Genomic DNA, 16,862 nt, shown 5'->3' on the forward strand with positions numbered 1-16,862 from the left:
AATCCTCAAATTTAATGTGGGTGTCACTGTTAATGCCTGTGGTTGAAAGAAGTTGCTGGATTTTGATATGCGTACTATAACTGTACTAAATGGTACTAAATTTGGTATTTAGTGAAGGGATCTTCTAAAATTTGAAAATAAGAGTCTGTTTGTATTTCAGATTGAGTTAAGGAGGTGGTTTTTAAATGTCTACTATAATTGTACGAAAAGTACTGAATGGTACCATATTTCGTATTGAGTGAAGGGATAGAGATACAATTCTGAAATTTTATATTTAGGCCTCTGTTGGTATCAGGAATTGAGATATGGCTGCGATTTTGGAAGTATGTACTATAATTGTACGTATATCTGTTGTTGAAAATATAGAGGTGATTCTAGAAATCTGTCAAAAAAAATTACTAAATGGTACTAAAATGTTATTGGGTGTAGGGATAGAGTTGAAATTCCAAAATTTAATATGGATGTCATAGTTCGTGTCTGTGATTGAGAGAAGGAGTAGGTTTTGGATATGCCCGCAATAATTTTAATAATTGCTACTAAATTTGGTAATGCGGGCAATTAAAGAGCTGAAATATTGAAATTTGATTTTGAGGTGTCTGTTGGTATCTACGATTGAGATATGGAACGGTTCTCAAATAACTACTACAATTACACGAAAATGATTAAATGTTACTTATTTCGGTATTGAGTGAATGTATACAGCAGAAATGCCTGATCTAAGTTTGACAATAATATTATGACAGCCAGCCAGACAAACGGATGGAAAGACTCCCCTAGATCGACCTCAACTATCCTGAATTGGATTTGATCCTAAGGGACCTAAGGTATACAACCGTTATTTCGATGAGGCACGTTTCGGCCTCAGTAGTCATATGGTATAAACCCTTAGTAGCCATATGGCTGAGGGTATAAAAATTCGATTTAAGCAATAAAAATCTAAATTTCCCCGCCAGCTCCTTTTACAACCCACTAGGGTTAGACCAAAATATATGACATTTTTTTTTTTTTAAAAACAAAACCCCATAAAATTTCGTAGATTTTAGGCTTTGTTTATAAACTATTCGGTGTTGTTGGCTGGTTTTTTTCTTGTTCTCTAAACAATTTTTTTTGTAAACAATTGCCTTTTGTTTACAAACAATTACCACAAGTTTATATATCGGTGAGTGTGTGTGTGTTGTGTGATTTCTTGGGCTAGTGGTTTTCTTTTAAATTGCTGGTGGGGAAATAAATTTTATTTCTCATTTCAAGAAAATTTGCCTGGGTCTCAAAGTCTTTGGCTGAGGAAAACTGCATTCATTGTGTTGCCATGCACTGCTGAGTTGGCTGCTGAGATTTTTTATGAAAACTCCAAATTCAGTTGCATCCATGACCCGTAAATTCCATAAAGTTCAAAGCATGAGTATGTGTGTGTGTGTGTGGGTTTATAGCCCTGCAGCAGTCATAAGACATGGTGGCAAATAATAAAACAAGCAACATTGTTTAAAACAACAGGAAACATGTGTTCGAATACGTGTGTGTGGGAATTGTAAATTTATTTGGAATTCAAAAGCAAAATTTTATAATACCTTTAATAATTGAATAATTTTTCATGGATTTTTAGAGTCACCAACTAGGATTTTTAAGGAATTTTTGGAAAGGATTATGGGAGCATTCAAAGTTTATACTATTAAGGAGATCACTACGATTTTTTAAGAATATTATGGAGTCATTAAATGATATATTAGGAATCAAGCACTGTTAAAACCATCAACGTGGTTTTCAAAATACTTTTAAAAGGACTATAACATCCATTTAGGAACTCAAATTGAATATTTTTTCATGGACTTCCAGAGTCAACAACTAGGGTTTTGTATCCTCCACCATAGTATGGAGGGTATATAAAGTTTGTCATTCTGTTTGCAACACCTCGAAATATACATTTTAGATCCCACAAAGTATATATATTATTGATCAGCCTAAAATTCTATGTCGATTTAGAGATGTCTGTCCGTTTATCCGTCTGCTCGTCTGTGGAAATCACTCTAACTTCTGAACGAAATGAAGTAGATTGATAAAATTATACACAAATGTATATTAGCCTACAGGACTTTTGGTATTGAAAATGGGTCATGTAGGTTCACGTTTTCATATAGCCCCCATATAATGGTACCTCCCGATATTCGGTATTTTGATGATTACACATTATTCACCGGGATTGTTTCAAATTTGGCATTTGAAGTTCGTAATGACGGATTTTATTTATTCTTTTTTCGAAAATTGCCAAATTCGTTCCAAATGGTGGAGGGTATTCAAATTCGGCCCAGCCGAACTTACAACTTTTTTACTTGTTTTAAATAAAATCAAAGTGGATTTGTAGGAATATAACCTAGGGTGATTTACAGAAAAATGAGACAACCTATCTTTCCTCAAAAATCCTTAAAACTTAGGTCCTTTGAAGTAATTTCTTCTAGGGTACTGTGTTTTTGATCTTTGAATGAACGTACTTAAGAATACCTCCTTTGGATACTTATATTTTATGCTACCATTTCCGGAACTAACATTATTCGGTCGATCCCTGGATTTACTTCCTTCAGAGTGCCTTCCTTTCAATTAACTTACTTTATACTTTAATTCTTTATACTTCGTCCTTTTAAATAATGTCCTTTTAGATTTAGGCATTCTGGCTAAAATCCTTAAGACTGTTGTCCTTTGGTCCGGCCTTTTTGACAACCCCTTGAAATACCTTCCTGTTTTACATCATCGCCATTTACGCTTACCTCTAGAATACCATCCTTTGGCCTAACATCCGCCTTAATAAAGGGCTTCTATAAAGCTTTTTTATAATTTTTGGACTTTTTAAAAAAACTTATCAAATAAATATATTTTTTAAATATTTTATTTATTTATTATTTTTTTTTTCTTTTTTTTTTGGACCAAAGTATATTTTCTAAAAATATTAATTGAAAGTCGATAAAAAAATAGCTACACCGTTGATTTTTTCCAACTTTTTTTTTTGGTGCGGGTGGGTTTACAATTGATGCGGCCAAATCGAGCCTCATCGGAACAACGGTTTTTGATACCAGCTCTCTTTGTACCAAATAGGTTTCAGGACTTTTGAAGTCGATCTAAGGGTGTCCGAACGTCCTTCCGTGTGTCTGACTGTCTGCCTGGTGCGCACGACAACTCTCGAAGGGAGTATCCGAATTGGTCTAAAGTTGGCACATATTAATATTATTATTAAATTTAGATCGGATTCGGAGATGACCCACAAAGAGAGAAGGAATCATTCGATTATGTGCACACTTTGCAAATACTAATATTTTTATCAGTGGTAGATCAGGAGCGGACAATATCGGCCCACTCCATCAAGTACCTCCCCCCATAAAGGGTCAGAATTTTAACTAAAAAGTTTAAATTTTCAGCCGGTTTTGCCGACAGATATATACCACCAACCACCTAAATATATAAAAGAACTGTGAAATAACTGACTAACTAATAATAAATGCTCAGACGAAATGGCTGAAGCTAGAATCTTGAAATTTTGCACGAGGGTCAGTCTGTATGTTCTGGCGTGTGATAAGGGTGGATTTTGCAAATTCGTATTAAAAAAATACGAAAAGTCCTTAAAATTGATTAAGTTGTATTGGACAAACGGAATGAGCTAGAATTCTGAAATTGGTAATGAGAGTCACTGATGGAGGCCTGGATAGATATACCAAAAGGGGTTTTTGAAAGTTCGTAAGTGGTACTAAACTTGTAAAATATGGTACAATTTGGTATTATGTGGAAGGATAGAGCTAAAAACTTGAAACATGGTATGAGAATCAAGGTTGGTAAGTAAGTATGATATACAGGGTTGCCCATATTCGACGGACCCATGACTCTTTGGGCCCATTCCAATCGACGAGGCTTGTCCGCAGGCAACATTCTTTGCGTCAATTGAATTTTGTACGAGAACAAATGCAAATCAATGCGAATAATCCGTTGTAAAGTGGACCGAGCCATGCCCAACTGCTGAGAACGGCGTTTTTGGGATGTTCTTGGGGAACTTGGGGAACCGTACTGGCTCGTACGGCAGCGATATTCTAGGCCGACCGCCTTGGTCGACTTTTATATGGCCTCTTCGGATTAGAAAGAGCCTTACCAGTCGAAAAATTTTCGTATAAACGATTAGTGGTGTTCTTAGAAGGAGCACTTCTCACATTTTTTAATGTTTTAAAAGCAAGTTGAGTTTTCACAATTGACTTCCTCTGTTGAATGTAAATTTCAGAGCGCTCGCGTGGCGTGTATTGGTTCATGGTAAAAATCTGCTTGGACTGACGCTTCAAACGCGGTATGTCATTAAGCGATGTGACACCTCTGTCAAAAGCTATGGCGTTGCCAGATGGGTCCGTCGAATATGGGCAACCCTGTTTGAGGTAGTTTTGGAAAAGTGTACTAAGTGTGCGAACTGTACTAAATTGTACTAAATTTGGTACAATTCTGTTTTGGATGAACAGATGAAGAGGTAATTTTGAAATGTTGCATTGAGGTCTCTTTTGGCGGTAAGTTTGTGATAAAGAGAAGGCTTTGAAAATGTGTACTGCAAGTGCACGAAAAGTACTAAATAGTACTATATTTGGTACAAATTGGTATTGGGTGAACAAATAGTGCTAGAAATTTGGTATTAGGAACGCTGTTCATGTGTAGCCTGGACATATGGAGGTGGTTTAGGAAATGGACATTACAAGTGCTAGAAAAATACTAAATGGTACTATATTTGGTATTTTGTGAAGGGATGGTGATAAAATTCTGAAATTTTATATTTAGATTACTGATGGTATCTGAGATTAAGATACGCAGGTGGTTTTAGAAATGCCTACTATAGTTGTTCGAAAAATACTAAATTGAACTAAATTTGGTATTGGGTGAAGGGATAGGGTTGGAATACTCAAATTTGATATTGAGATCTGGAATTGATCTATGGGGGTGATTTTGAAAATGTGCACTATAATTGAACGAAAAGTACTAAATAGTGCTTAATTTGGTATTGAGTAAAATAATAGAGCTGAAATTTGCTTATAAGTCATTCTTGGTATTCGTGGTAAAGATATGGAGGTGGTGTGTAATATAACTGTACGAAAAGTACTTAGTGGTACTAAATTGGGTATTTGGCGAGGGGATAATGCTAAAATCCTGAAATTGAGATATTGTTTTGAAAAGTACTAATTGGTACTAAATGGGGTATTTGGTGACGGGATAAAAGTGGAATCCCTAAACTTGATACAGATGTAACTGTTGGTGTCTGTGTTTGAGAAAAGGTACTGGTTTTGGATATACGTACCATAATTTTACTAAATGTTATTCAATCTGGTATTGAGTGAATGTATAGAGCTGGAATCCCGAAATTTGATATTTAGGTCTCTGCTGAGATTTGGTGATGGTTTTGTAAGTGCGTACTATAATTGGTCGAATAGTACTAGATTGTACTAAATTTTGGATCACTGTTGGTGCCGTGGATAGAAAAATGGATTGAAAAGTTACTAAATTTGGAGCCTTTATGTGGATATTTTATTACGGATTATTGCAGTCCTTAATATGTATATCATCAGAGATTATTATAGCTTTTATCGTGGGCCTTTGAAGGAATAGTTGACATGAAAACTAATCGGCTTCCACGAGGATTTTTTAAAGATTTTTTTTTATGATATTTACAAGTTTAAAATTCGATTGTTAAAGAATATTTTCTAGAGCTTAATCGAGTGTTACATAAACATTTCAAAATATATTTTTCAGAGACTGTCGTATTTCTCTAGGACACCAAAAATATAACTCAAAACATTTTTGAAATTCAACAATTTGGATTTGTTGTGACTCTATTAACGCGGATCTTGGAAAATTGTTTCCACTACTAATTGGAATTTATTTATTTTTTCTTTTTATTTTTTTTTTTTTGATTTGAACACACAAAGCCTTTGTTTTCTTGCCACCCCCATCTCCTAGGAAACTTATATAAATACTGCAACAAGCCATCTATCTTGGAGTTGCATCAGGAAGTCTTGCTCCGGCTGTCATCTGCCATTTGATGCTACTCGTCTGCCATGAAGAGGATATTACAAAGGGAGCTGGCTAATGAATGCCTTTATCCATGGAAGTTGAGGCAGTAAACCTAGTAATTTATCTCTTTGAGCCAACAAAAATAACAATAACAATAGCAATATTTGAAGGAAGACAAATCACATTGCTTCAATGGAGAAAAAATCAACGAAAAACAAAATGTTTATGCAACACGTTTTCAAATCGAAAGCGGGAGTTTTACACTCCTTTCGTGGCTTCGTGATGAAATAGAGGGGAAAATAGAGGTGCAAATTTTGAAGAAAAAACAAAGAAGGAAGTTACAGGAATCATGCAGGGGTATTGGAAATATGACACCATGAACCACAACTATGGAATTTTTGGCAAATATTTTCCAAATTTTGGGGATGAGCTGAAGACTTTTGGATACTGAAGCCTCTAAGGATCATGTAATCAACTAAGTGGAAGAAAGAAAAGTGGTGGTCTCATCCTCCAGTTATAAAGACAGTTCAAATATTTATTTTGTTTATTTTTATACCCTACACCACAAGGTGGTCAGGGTATTATGTCTTTGTGCATTTGTTTGTAACAGGCAAAAGGAAACGAGATAGACCCATAGTTCCTTTTGATGATCTGCATAGAATCACATTCTGAGTCGATTTATGCATGTCCGTCCGTCCGTCTCTCCATGTATTTTTGTAAACAAAGTACAGGTCGCATTTATTGCCCGATCCAGATGAAAATTTGGACAGATCATTTGCTTGGCGATGATCGGTAAAAATTTAGATATAGCTCCCATATATATCTTCGTCCGATTTGCCTTTTATTGTGTACCAAACGTGTAATATCAGCCCGAATATTATGGAATTTTGCATATACACCCACATTAGGCCTAATTTGATCGAAATCGGTTCAGATATAGCTATAGCTCCCATATATATTGTTCATCCGATTTTTTATATTTGTTACCCACAGCCGTAATATGCACTCCGTAACAACGATATTCAGAGAAATATATGAAATACAGCTCAGAAATATCTTTGCCAAATTTTATCGAGATCGGTTCAGAATTGGATATATCTCCCATATATAACTTCGTCCGATTTACCTTTTATTGTGCACCAAACGTCTAATATTTGCCCAAATGAGATGGAATTTGGCACTTACGACCGAATTGAATCTAGAAGCTAGTGTGTCAAATTTGGTGAAGACCGGTTCATATATAGCTATAGATTCCATATATATTGTTCATCCGATTTGTTATATTTGTTACCGACAACCATAATATGCACTCCATAACACCGATATTCAAGGAAATATATCAAATACAGCAAAGAAGCGACTTCAACGAAAGCAGGGTCGCAGTGGCCGAAAAATGTCTCGTGAGCTGAATATATCGCAATATTCGAAATTCGGCAAATATTGAAAAATGAGGGATAAAGCCATTGAAATGGAAATGGAAGATGGACTCAAAAGAGCTAAAGAGTTGCTTCGCTTGGGCGAAAGTGGTGAACTGCCGAATTTGGTTTTCTCCGATGAGAAAACGTTCGTTGTCTTGCAGTTTGTAAATAAACAAAATTATCGTGTGATCGGCGCTTGCCAAAGAGGTCAGCTAAAAATGTGTAGCTTCGGTTGGCCACCAGAACTCGAGCGCCAGCCATGGTGCTGGTGTGGGCCGCCATAACGGCCGATGGTCACTCTCCGCTCGTATTAATCAACCATGGTGGCATCAGAATAAATACCGAATATTATCGCCAAAATATGCTGGAGGGTGCATTAAAGCCCTGGGCACGCAAACATTTTGGCCGCAGACCTTGGACATTCCAACAAGACTCAGCACGCGCCACCCAAGAATGGTTACAAAATGTGGTTCCTCGCTTCATTTCCTGCGCACAATGGCCACCAAAATCTTCGGATACCAATCCGTTGGACTTTTGTGTCTGGAGTATTTGGAGAAAGCAAGGTTGGCACTAAAAAATAACAAAGTGTCGATCACCTCAAGCAAGCGCTTAGCCAAGAATGGACCAAAATATCGCAGAGCAACATTCGGGCAGCGTGTGACGGTTTCATTGGCCGTTTGAAGGCCATAATTCGTGCCAAAGGTGATCAATTCGAACAAATCTAAATTTATTCTAAAATTTGATGCTATTTCCGACATTTTTTGGTTTCATTCAAAAAAATATGTAAAATTATGGCGTTTGACTTTGTTGCAGTTTTTTTTTTTATCGCACCCTGTATTTTTATTTTTCCACAGCAATGATTTCGTAAATATGCCACTCAATCCTAAAAGGATTCCATCCAATAAATTATGTCCTCACACAACTTATTCTAAGCAGGAAAAAAATAAACAAATGGCAATTCCCCTCCTCCCCCTCCACCCTCCAGTGGCAGAAAATCGTAAATTGAGATAGCCAACTTCACAGGGTTTTAAATGACAATTTCGCAGCGTAAACTAAGAACACGCATTAAGCTTTCCAAAACCGATTCCATTTCCATCTCGGAGGAGACAAATGTGCAGCATCATGTCACGAATTGCTACCAAATTGTCGTTGTTGTTGTTGCTTTGTTTATTTTTTGATAGCAAAACAAAAAAAGAAACGAATTTTGTTTGACTTTCATCAACTCCAAGCGAGCAGTTGTTGCCACTGACTGCCTGCCACCCCACAAACCAGGGAGTCATGCAACTCAGCACAGCAGTGCATTTTTTGTTGTTGTTTCGGAGTTTTATAGTTTTTAATATTTCTTTAGACATTGGAGGGCGTAAATGCAGCAGCCAACCTCTGTAAAAACAACAACAACAAGACATCAGAGAAGATGCCCTCCCTGCCAACCGGGGACTTGTTGGAGTCATTGACGTGGGATTGCATGCCACACTTTAGTGTCTCGCAGATCATGCCTTGTCATGATGATGATGAATATGAAGAAGCGTCATGTCGCTCGTCATTGTTGCAACAATTGTTGCAAATTTCAGTTTTTCTTTTCCTTTAGTTCGTTTTCTTTTTTTTTGGGGTTTTCGTGTCAGCGTGGTTTTTTCATTTTCGGTCTTTGATGTTTCGTTTGTGTCTTAAGTTTTTCTTTTTTTCCGAAAAATGACATGCGATTTTTCCCTCAGATGATGTTTTGAATGAGGGGAATCTTTCAACAAAGCCACAGCAAATGAAATCTGTTTATTTTCAGATAAGCTATGAATCTAAGGAAAGCACTAAGCCATTTGAAGTTGATTGGAGTTTGGTATTACGACAGAGGGAAATAGACAAAATTTAACGCAAAAAAAGAGTAAGAAACCAATAAAGAAAGTCCTAAAGTCGGGCGGGCCGACTTTTTGATACCCTACACCACATTGCTAATTTAGTAGAGCTCCACGTAACAATTAAAAGTTTTTATGGGAGAATTTAATCATACACGCTATGATTATGATTATAATTTAATATTCAAAGGACTAAATATGCCGAAGCATTTGTATCTTTTAAATTCGGACTTGTATTGCCCATTTGGTGCGAAATTGCTTTCAAATCGGATAAAAATATATATGGGAGCTATATCCAAATCGGAACCGATCTCGATAAAATTTGGCAAAAATATTTCTGAGCTGTATTTGATATATTTCCCTGAATATCGTTGTTACGGAGTGCATATTACGGCTGTGGGTAACAAATATAAAAAATCGGATGAACAGTAAATATGGAAGCTATAGTTATATCTGAACCGATCTTCACTAAATTTGGCATACTACCTTCTAGACTCAATTCGGTCGTATGTGCCAAATTCCATCCCATTTGGGCAAATATTAGACGTTTAATGCACAATAAAAGGTAAATCGGACGATGTTATATATGGGAGCTATATCCAAATCTGAACCGATCTCGATAAAATTTAGCAAAGGTATTTCTGAGCTGCATTTGATATATTTCCCCAAATATTCTTGTTACAGAGTGCATACTACGGCTGCGGAGGACAAAAATAACAAATCGGACGAACAATATATATGGGAGCTATAGCTATATCTGAACCGATTTCAATAAAATTTGGCATACTTTGGCAAAATTTGGTTGTATGTGCAAAATTCCATACTATTCGGGCTGATATTACACGTTTGGTGCACAATAAAAGGCAAATCGGACGAAGATATATATGGGAGTTATATCTAAATTTTTACCGATTATCTCCAATTTCAATAGGGTTCGTCCTTGGGCCAAAAAAATGTTGTTTGCAAAATTTCATCTCAATCGGATAATAAATGCGACCTGCATTTTGTTCACAAGAATACATGGACGGACGGACGGACAAACGGACTGACATGCATAAATCAACTCAGAAAGTGATTCTAGGGAGATCCTCAAAAGTAACTATGGGTCTATCTCGCTTTCTTCTCCATGTTACAAACAAATGCACAAAGACATAATACCCTGACCTCCTTGTGGTGTAGGGTATAAAAATATGAAAAGTCCGGAAGGGTGGATATATTGATCCACAAATTTATATTCCTGCAACACAGATAGTCCTTGAATAATATTTTCAAAAATTTGTATTTAAATAATATTTTTAAAAAGCTGCGTTAAATATTTAAAAAAAAAAATTAAAAAATATTAGTCGGTTTTGCCAACAGATGTATTAACAAATGCTCGATTATTTAAATATATTTTGACTTCTTTTATGATTATTCAAATGTTTAACCCCTTATGGAGTAAGTTCCGAAGAAATTGGCCAATATTGTCCACTTCGTATCGGCCCTAAATAAATATGATATAAATATTGCGACGTGCCAGGTTTGGATTATATAGCGACTACTTCGTTCACTTTATATGTGATAATTTTTAGAAAACGTTAAAATGTTCCTGAGTTACCAAATATAGTCGACCGAAGTATTTCGTTTCAATAACTCATCTAAAAGAGATACAAATATTGGTTGGACAAAATTACAAGAACATCGAAAATGTGTATCCAATTTTATGCCATCATAAATTCCATATTCATCCCAGGTTTCTGGTTGAGAGAAGTATTTAGTTCTTAAGAATCGCTGCCTTGTTTCGCAAGTTATGACGGATAAAATTACTGAAAATTGTGACCCTTTCTAAGTGAGGTACCAGAAGGGGTTCGCAGATATATATCATCTGGAGAGAGTTGGCTGATTATTTCGCTTTTTTGAGCGTTTTGATTTTCAAATTCTGAACTCTATGTGAGGGAGGTACCAGAAGAAATGGTCCGATATCTACCTCTGCATTACAGATCCTGTGTTGATGAAAAAATAGATAAGTACCAAGTCTGAATGAAATAGGATGTTAATTTCGAGTTTTATAAGCTTCACAGATGTTAAATTTTAAAAAATTTTGTGTGAGAGGTTCCAATAGGAGTGGACCGATATATTCCATTTTCACAGCAGATCTTGTATTAGTAGAAATAATGAGATTTTATGGTCGTTTTATTTATTCAAAACTTTGAACCTTTTTGGGGGAGGTAACATAAGAAATGGTCGGACATGTTCTATCTTCATACCAGATCTTTTGCTGATAGAAATATAGGAATGTGTCGAGTTCGAAGAGAATCGGGTGATCATTTCGCATTTTATGAGCTTCATTAATATTCAAAATTTTGACCCATTGTGGGGGAGATACCAGAAGGATGGGGGCGATATATACCATCTTCACAGCAGATCATGTGAAAGTAAAAAAAATTGGGATGTGTGGAATTTGAAGTGAATCACAAGCTTTTTTCGCACCTTATGAGTGTTATAATTATTCAAAATTTTGAACCTATATGACATAAATTATATTCTATGAAAATTTTGAACTTTTAAGGTACCAGAAGGTACCGAACTCGCTCTAAGTTCGAAAATAATATTACGATGTACCAAGTTTGGACCAAATCAGATACTTCCTTCGAGAGTTATCGTGCCAACCACCCAGATAGACGGATGGACAAACATCCTTAGATCGAGTCCAAATGTCCTTTGGGTATAATCCAAAGCAATCTAGGGTCTAAGACAGCTATTTCAATGAGGCAGTATCTAATTATATATACCCTGTAACCATATGGCTGAGGGTATAAAAATTCACAGTAAAAGAATATTAATTAAAAATTCTCTATAATAATCCTTAAAAACAAATTCATCTAAAAATTAGAGATGATTACTCAAGTAGTCCATTAAATAAATCCATGTTAATGGCTCCAGTAGTCCTAAAAAAAAAATTCTAGCACGTTAAAATTTCCAACCATTCTTGAAAAAATATTTTTTTAAAAATTTAAGTTAAAGGCTCTAAATATTCTTTTGTGGTAAGTCCTTGAAAAAATAATTTTACAAAAATCCATCTAAGAATTCTTAAAAAATCTTTAAATGTCGAATTGAAAGGCTTTAAATAATATAAAAAAAAAACAAATCAAAAGTAGCTAAGTTCGCACGGGCCGAACTTTTAGTATCCTGCTCCATTTGGAAGGAATACAATATGGTATACAAATGGAGGGCTCACTGCTATACCGAACCAAGTCATGAAAAATAAAAAATGCCGAAATTAGTGCCAATGTCCCCGTATATGGAAACTCTGTTTACTCTGTAAAGCACAATGTCAAAAAGTGTTTCGTTCCAAAGATAACGGTAAAAAAAACTAAGTCAACGGCTGCGATTTTCGACTTTTTTCAAAGCAACAATGAACCAAGTCAGTGTGTTTCACTTTGAATCAGTACTATTAGTGAGCACGTGTTTATTGTCGTTCAGTTTTCAGCTATATTAAAAAAAATCAGTGTTTTCTATAAATGGATAGTAATAATAGCAGTGCTAGTGATTTTTCCAGTAATGAAGATGGGGAATATTTGACAGCCCCAAAAATGATGAAGACGGAAATGACGAATGTTTTATGTGTAAATATTTGTTGAAACTATGGTAAAATTAAGAAGGTAAAGTCATTTTAAATAAGCATATCCATCCCTGCATTTTGTGTAATTTAATCTGTCAAATTTCCCTGCCTAGAAAGCAGATTCCCATCTCTGATTTATATGTACAATGGATTTATAATTATACATTTTGACAATGAGATGTTGTCAAATGCATAACTTAAAAAAAAAAAACAAGTAAAAAAGCAGTAAGTTCGGCCGGGCCGAACTTTGAATGCCCTCCACCATTTGGTACAAATTTGGCAATTTTCAAAAAATTAAAATCCATTAAAAATTCTATTAAAATCCTAAAAATACCAAATGTAGCCGAATGTATGTATATTAGGGGCTATACGAATACGTGGACCTGCACAGACAATTTTCTGTCATAGGCTGTAGTATGTGTTCATTACGAACTTCAAATACTAAATTTGAAATAGTTCCGGTAAATAATGTCGGTAAAATCATCAAAATATCGCATATCGGGAGGTACCGTTATATGGGGGTTATACGAAGACGTGGGCCTACATGGCCCATTTTCAATACCAAAAGTCCTGCAGACAAAACACAAATTGAGTAAATTTTTGTCAACTTACTTCATTTCGTTTGGATGCTAGAGTGATTTCCATAGACGATCAGACGGATAGACGGACAGCCGGACGTACCTCGCTAAATCGACATAGAATTTTATGCTGATCAAGAAATGTAAAATGTATATTTCGAGGTGTTACAAACGGAATTACAAACGTAATATACCCTCCATACTATGGTGGAGGATATAAAAATGTAAACATATAATTGCATGAATTTACCTTCTTATTATTACCTAGTTGAAACTTTAAATTTTCCTTTGTCCTTGTTAACATACATTTATTATTTTTTTTAATGAATTTATTTTATTTTCCTAAAAAATCACAATGATTGTCAATTGAAATAGAAGCACCCGCAGCTGCCAGCCGCCAATGCAAGACATGACTTAAAATAAAACTCCGAAAATAGTGGGAAATTAATCGCTAAAGTCAACTATATCTACTCATATAACGAACACTTTATTTTATTTTTTTGACTTGGTTCGCTTTAGCTATTCAACCTTGAAATTTTATTCAGAGTAATATTGAACCAAAGTAGATTTTTTTTGTTTTTGAATATTTTTTAGTAATATATTTAAATTATTTTTATTTTAAATTAATATCATTAGTTAATTTTGAATATACACTTTTAAATTTTCTTTTGGTAGACTACAATATTCCTTCCAGAAATTAATGGCAGTGCATTTACTTTACCTCTAAATATCTTTGAATTATGTTTTTATGACTTAGTTCGGTATAGCTGTGAGCCCTTCAAATATTCTTAAATAAATATTCCGTTACAAAATCTAGTAGTATTCAATGAAATGTATAATTATACTTGAGAAATACTCATTAAAAATCCTCCTTGAAGGCTTTAAAATCCTTGGGAAAATATTCTCTAAAAGATCCACGTAAATATTCCAATAATCCTTGCAAAAATATTAAAAAAAAAAAATACAATAAAGGCTCTCATAATCCTTGAATATAAATCTTAAAAAGCTTTCTAATAATTAATTAAAAATATTATTTAACGAGTAAGAAAAGGCTATAGCCGTGCGGGGCCGACCATGTAATACCCTACAACACTACAATATGTTAGAAGCAGCCTCATCTTCAAATCCATTTTGAAAGATTTCGCTTTTGAAGTTATATCATAGAGCACTGTCCAGATATTACCCTTAGCTTTTTTATCATGAACATTTGATTGGTTTCAATTGTGTGATCAGGAAATTGTTTCTGTTTTTGGTCCATTTAAACCCCTATTTTGCGATCGTCACCAAAAGCAAGAGGCCCCCCTTCATTTCCAAATTTAGTCTCATCTATATGATTTGCTTCTCTACGATATTCGGCTATATTCGTCCACGAAACAGAATAAAAAGGCCAGATGTAAGCCTTTGAGTATTTTGAATTTTGTCTGCAAGTTATTTTAAGCGTTTCGGTAGACTTTTTTTCACACAAAAGTTGTCGTCCGTACTACCCGCTGTGCTACACTCTAATTTCATTCAAGATTTCGTGTCCTTCGGTTTCTAATTGTGGCCTTTATAACGGCTGGAAAATCTGGAACTTTTTTAGTTGTTGGTCCATTTCAACCCCTAAATATTATGCGATCATCTCCAAAAGCAATAAGGTTATGTTCTGTCTCTAGCCCCACCTCTATTCTAAATTTCATGAAGATCGGGCCATAATTGCAACCTGTAGAGTGATTACAAATTAACGTGGGCAGACAGATGGACATACATAGTTAGATTGACTCAGCTCGGCGACATTCACGTCGAATACCCCTTCAGAAATAGTCTTTAAAAAATATTAAAACCCAATGTCCTTTGATCGATTTTGATTTTTAGTTTCCCGTTTTATAAAATTTCTAAAAATTTAACATTTTTAATTTACAATCTATTTCCCACAATTCTAGGGTCAGTTTTTATCTTTCCCAACTCTTGTCCACATATCAAAAATATGTCAGTTGCATGTTAACAATGTGTCCATCAATTACTAACTCCCAGCACAAAAAAAGTGCTGACAACGAAATTGAGTTGCCACTGCTTACATTCACAAATATCCTAGTTCCCATTCCACACACACACACATGTATGCATGTACATGTATTTACAACGATATGCATTGTTGTCATAGACAGGATAACATCCATATTTTTAATTAAAAACCAACATTTGGTTTTGGCCAAAAGATTTTGATATGATTTCATTTTAGAATATTAGAACAAAAAACATTTGGAATATATTGAGTTACCGGAAGAGATTGCGAAATAAATTGTTATTAGCCAGCCAACTTGTTACAACGAAGAAAGCATACTTTTAGGATGAGCTAAATGCTTGAGAGAGTTTGGTAACTAATTGAATGGAAATTATTGTTTAATAATTTTATTACTCACCTGAATTGAAGAGAAGTGGATGTTATTTTACATTCGCAAATTATTCCGAAATATCTGAAAATGGATTAACAAAGATAAATATTAGAATTAAAATAAATAAAATGTAAAAAATTTAATAACGAAAATAAAAAAATATTAAAAAAGTTTGTTTGCAAAAGACCACAATAGACAGACTTCTTATAGAAGACGTGAAAATCTTCTTCATTCAAGACCGATAGGTCTTATCATAGAAGACTGAAAGGTCCCACATTAGACTAAAATACTTCATAGAGGACCACAAATTCTTCTTTTCTAAGACCAAGAGATTGCCTTATAGAAGACTAGGAGATTTTCTTATTGAAGAGTTCTTCTTCATAGAAGACCTGGAGGTCTTCTTCATCGAAGACCATAGAAAACCTGGAGGTCTTCTCCATATGGAGGTCTTCTCCATAGAAGACCTGAATGTCTTCTCCATAGAAGACCTGGAGGTCTTCTCCATAGAAGACCTGGAGGTCTTCTCCATAGAAGACCTGGAGGTCTTCTCCATAGAAGACTTGGAGGTCTTCTCCATAGAAGACTTGGATATCTTCTCCATAAACGACCTGGAAATCTTCTCCATAGAAAACCTGGAAGTCTTTTGAATAGAAGACCTGGAGCTTTTCTTTTCATGAAAGACCTTAAAGACCATGGAAAACCCGAAGTGGATCTTCTTCTGATGTAAGACCTGGAGGTCTTCTCCATAAACGACCTGGAAATCTTCTCCATAGAAGACCTGGAGGTCTTCTTCATAGAAGACCTGGAGGTTTTCTTTTCATGAAAGATCTTAAAGACCATGGAAAACCCGAAGTAGATCTTCTTCTGATGTAAGACCTAAATGACACCCTCTTTCCGTGGAAGACCTGAATGAGACCCCATGGAAGATCTAAAGGAGGTTTTCGTCATAGAAGGCAGGAAGAAGGTGGTTTTCAAAAAGACCAAAACGTATTTTTATGGGTTACCTTGAGGTCTTCTTTATAGAAAACCTG

General features: G+C 35.1%; 1 protein-coding gene across 1 annotated transcript in view; it reads right to left on the reverse strand.

Moving 5' to 3' along the window:
• The window catches only part of LOC105262100 (uncharacterized), a 216,895-nt gene that overhangs the window by 75,323 nt on the left and 124,710 nt on the right, over nt 1-16,862 (reverse strand). The window contains exon 3 of the mRNA XM_059125587.1: nt 15,859-15,912. The gene's annotated coding sequence lies outside the window, so the exon portion shown is untranslated. The remainder of the gene's footprint in view (nt 1-15,858; nt 15,913-16,862) is intronic.

The sequence above is a fragment of the Musca domestica genome, unplaced genomic scaffold (assembly GCF_030504385.1).
Source record: "Musca domestica strain aabys unplaced genomic scaffold, Musca_domestica.polishedcontigs.V.1.1 34, whole genome shotgun sequence".
Lineage (NCBI taxonomy): Eukaryota > Metazoa > Arthropoda > Insecta > Diptera > Muscidae > Musca > Musca domestica.